Here is a 4244-nt window from a genome sequence, read left to right as displayed (position 1 = left end):
CCGGACCGCAGCGACGCACGGATGCACGCCAAGACCGTAGGATCCTACGCAGTGCCGTAGGGGACCGAACCGCCACTTCCCAGCAAATTAGGGACACTGTTGCTCCTGGGGTATCGGCGAGGACCATTCGCAACCGTCTCCATGAAGCTGGGCTACGGTCCCGCACACCGTTAGGCCGTCTTCCGCTCACGCCCCAACATCGTGCAGCCCGGTTCCAGTGGTGTCGCGACAGGCGTGAATGGAGGGACGAATGGAGACGTGTCGTCTTCAGCGATGAGAGTCGCTTCTGCCTTGGTGCCAATGATGGTCGTATGCGTCTTTGGCGCCGTGCAGGTGAGCGCCACAATCAGGACTGCATACGACCGAGGCACACAGGGCCAACACCCGGCATCATGGTGTGGGGAGCGATCTCCTACACTGGCCGTACACCTCTGGTGATCGTCGAGGGGACACTGAATAGTGCACGGTACATCCAAACCGTCATCGAACCCATCGTTCTACCATTCCTAGACCGGCAAGGGAACTTGCTGTTCCAACAGGACAATGCACGTCCGCATGTATCCCGTGCCACCCAACGTGCTCTAGAAGGTGTAAGTCAACTACCCTGGCCAGCAAGATCTCCGGATCTGTCCCCCATTGAGCATGTTTGGGTCTGGATGAAGCGTCGTCTCACGCGGTCTGCACGTCCAGCACGAACGCTGGTCCAACTGAGGCGCCAGATGGAAATGGCATGGCAAGCCGTTCCACAGGACTACATCCAGCATCTCTACGATCGTCTCCATGGGAGAATAGCAGCCTGCATTGCTGCGAAAGGTGGATATACACTGTACTAGTGCCGACATTGTGCATGCTCTGTTGCCTGTGTCTATGTGCCTGTGGTTCTGTCAGTTTGATCATGTGATGTATCTGACCCCAGGAATGTGTCAATAAAGTTTCCCCTTCCTGGGACAATGAATTCACGGTGTTCTTATTTCAATTTCCAGGAGTGTATTCCGTTGCGTTAAGAAGTAAAGACGAGAATAAATAATAGCTTAACTGTTAGGTGCTAGGGGTCTAATTTCAAGCATAGTTGCAGTGGGCATAATAAATCATGAAAATATTTCTGATGTAAGGCACTCGCTTGGCAGGCCACTCATCTAGTACGCCACTCATGTAGTAGTAGTACAGATGAGAGGATAACCTCCCAACATAAACTGAAGGAGGGGGTGAGGAGAAAGGATAAGAAAGGGGTTACTGATGTCAGCTGCATCAGGACATTATTCGGAATTAGTGGCGACGACTGAAAATGTGTCCCGGACCGGGATTCGAAACCGGGATCTACTGCTTATTAGGCAGGTGCGTTAACCACTGCGCCATCCAGGACGCAGTGTTATCGCAGCTGCACGGACTATCTCGGCACGCCTCACAGCCAACCCATGAGCGCCACCTATCCCCAGTCCCTACCCTACCCGTGCTCACTACTCTGAGATTCCCACAGGAGGTCAGACGCACTTGTGGAATCAGTTGTATGAATGTGTGGTGTCTGTTCTTTCGAACTATTTATTCGCCTGGATGGATCTACTTTCTTCAGTGTGAATGCACAAAAAATGGTTCAAATGGCTGTAAGCACTATGGGACTTAACATCTGATGTCATCAGTCCCCTAGAACTTAGAACTACTTAAACCTAACTAACCTAAGGACATCACACACATCCATGCCCGAAGCCGGATTCGAACCTGCGACCGCAACAGCAGCGCGATTCCGGACTGAAGCGCCTAGAGCCGCTCGGCCACAGCGGCCGGCTGTGAATGCACAGATACGTCCGACGTCCTGCGGGAGTGTCAGAGTAGCGAGCGTGAAAGAAACGGACAAGGACTGCGGAAAGTGGCGCTGTGCGGTAGTGTGGATCGGCTGTGAGAAGCGCCAAGTGCCGAAATGATCCAGGAAGTTGTGATGACACTGTGACCCAGATGGCACAGTGGCTAACACACCTGCCTTGTAATAAGCAGGATAACCCGGGTTCGAGTCGCGGTCCAGTTCACATTTTGACTCGTCACTGCCGATTCCGCGTAATGTTCCGATGCACCTGACATCAGTAATTCCTTTCCTTTCCTTTCCTTTATCCCCACCTCCACCTTCAATTTACACATAATATGTCACAGCTGCGGATTCCCCGTGGCGTCTGTCCTTTCGGACATGTCAGAAATAACGGACACAATGCAATCATATTTGACTTATCACGGTATAAGTGTATATGTATGTGTGGGTGGGTGCTTTATCACGGGATAATTATATATTTTTATTTTTATAATTATATTTTAAGATGCTTTAAATATTGTGGGCTAGCATGAGACTTTTAATTAACTTATACTGCGATAACACTCGTACGGACATCGGCCTCGATATAATATTTTTTAAACACATCGCGCGACTCACCGCCTTCTAATAAATAGTTTGCTTGAGCGCTGCTATTTATATAAGAAAATCTGTAATTATTAATATGGGACTCAGGGGCTGCTGGTTATTTATGTACCAAACTACATGAAGATTAACTGATATATTGCAGAATGTAATGATTTTCAATATTTCTTGTTCATTATCTGCAAGGAAAAACTGGAGAAAATCTCATCTGCCGTTAGGGGGCCAAAGTGGAACATACTGAACTCATTCCGTGCTGTGGATTTTAGTAAATGAAATTTATCACTATTGTCTTAAACTCTGAAATTAATGAAAGATCAAAATTGAGAAGTCTCTCGCATTCACATTTAATATTATGATATGAAATTTTAATTAACTAATACAGTCAGCCTAATGGCCGACTAAATCCTGCTAGGGGAGATGTGCTCCCTGCACTACGAAGGTCTGTAAAAATTTTGATAATTATAATTAATGGTTGCGATCATGAGAGGTGGCAACTAAGTCAATGATACACACTTTCTAATAACAATAATAAGTATATTTTTCTAAATTACAACCAAACTTACATTAAATATTTTCCAGCGCTACAATGGCGGGCTACCTCTAGACGAAACAAAACAGGAGAGTTTTTTCAATCAAAGCATTGTCTCTGATCTTGATGGCCTATGTTACACAGAGATTAAACCAAAAAACTGTGTTGTGTTAATTACATCGATATTTGTGTTCTGATAATAATAACTTACGTTCTTTACTATTTGTTACACATCGCGCAGACGTACTTAGTCTTTAGATAATTTATGTTTCACATGTCTCATAGCAAAAACTTCTTTTCCCTTTCTCCAAATCTCCATTTATGTGACGTATCGTGACAGACTGAATCATTAATAGAACAGTAAATTCACCGTTTTTGCATTCTGCACACTAGATGGCGTCAAAGCATGACAAGAGTTTTTGCTGTCGGAGTATGCAAGACTTTTATCTGTTGCAACAGTGCAACGTACACACAGAAGTTATTGCGGTAAAGAATAGCACTGTAAACGCGCGTTGGTATCGACACTTTAGGGAAAACAGTTGTCTATGTAAACAGAAAAGTACCGCGCTACCAAGTGTGTCAGATGGAGCAATGGAGAGCGTGAAGAAATGTTACGTACGCGGTCCAAAAAAATTAGCAGTCCACGCAAGCCACTAACCTGGAATACCGCAGCGAACTGTGTAGAAGATTTTGCGACGGCGGTTACATATCAGACCGTGTCGTCAGCAGCTCGTGCAACAATTAAGACTGGAAGATTATGGCCGGTGCTTTCAACTTTGCATCACAATGCAGGAAGCACTTAAGGATGAACATTTCGCCTCCAAACTGATATTCAGTGACCTTCCATTTATCTGAAAAGGTTAATCACCATAAATGTGAGAGTGTGGCCCATGAACGAAATTCCCCGAAGGTTAATGTATTCCGTGGGAGGTCACTGTCGATGTTGTATGGGCTGTGAGAAGACTGTTAGGAGCACCTCTTGTCTTGATATGTAGCGTTTGTAATTGTTTCCACTGCTGACTACTAATTCAAAGAATTTCATTTTCCAACAAGACGTCCTGTCCCAATCCCCCATTGGAATACCGATGTTCGTCGTTACCTAAACGACGAATTTCCTCGTCGCTGGATTGGGTTTAGTGGTAAAGATGACGTGACCCTTTTTCGCTTAGCCACCCAGGCCGCCTGCCCTAGCATCTTGTTACTTTTTCCTTTGAGGATTTGTGGAGGACCATGTTTCTGGGCCCCCACTGCAAAAAACACTCGAATAATTCAGGGAACGTATCAATACTGCTGTGATGGCCATTAATAAGATGT

At 45.8% G+C, this 4244-nt stretch overlaps 1 non-coding gene across 1 annotated transcript; it reads right to left on the bottom strand.

The window, feature by feature from the left end:
• Positions 1 to 1289: 1289 nt before the first annotated feature.
• On the bottom strand, positions 1290 to 1362 carry Trnai-aau (transfer RNA isoleucine (anticodon AAU)). The gene has a single exon. It is a non-coding gene; the product is annotated as a tRNA-Ile (tRNA).
• Between the last annotated feature and the right edge of the window lie 2882 nt (positions 1363 to 4244).

The sequence above is a fragment of the Schistocerca gregaria genome, chromosome 2 (genome assembly GCF_023897955.1).
Source record: "Schistocerca gregaria isolate iqSchGreg1 chromosome 2, iqSchGreg1.2, whole genome shotgun sequence".
Taxonomy (NCBI): Eukaryota; Metazoa; Arthropoda; class Insecta; order Orthoptera; family Acrididae; genus Schistocerca; species Schistocerca gregaria.
This window is presented reverse-complemented; position numbering and strand designations above follow the sequence as displayed.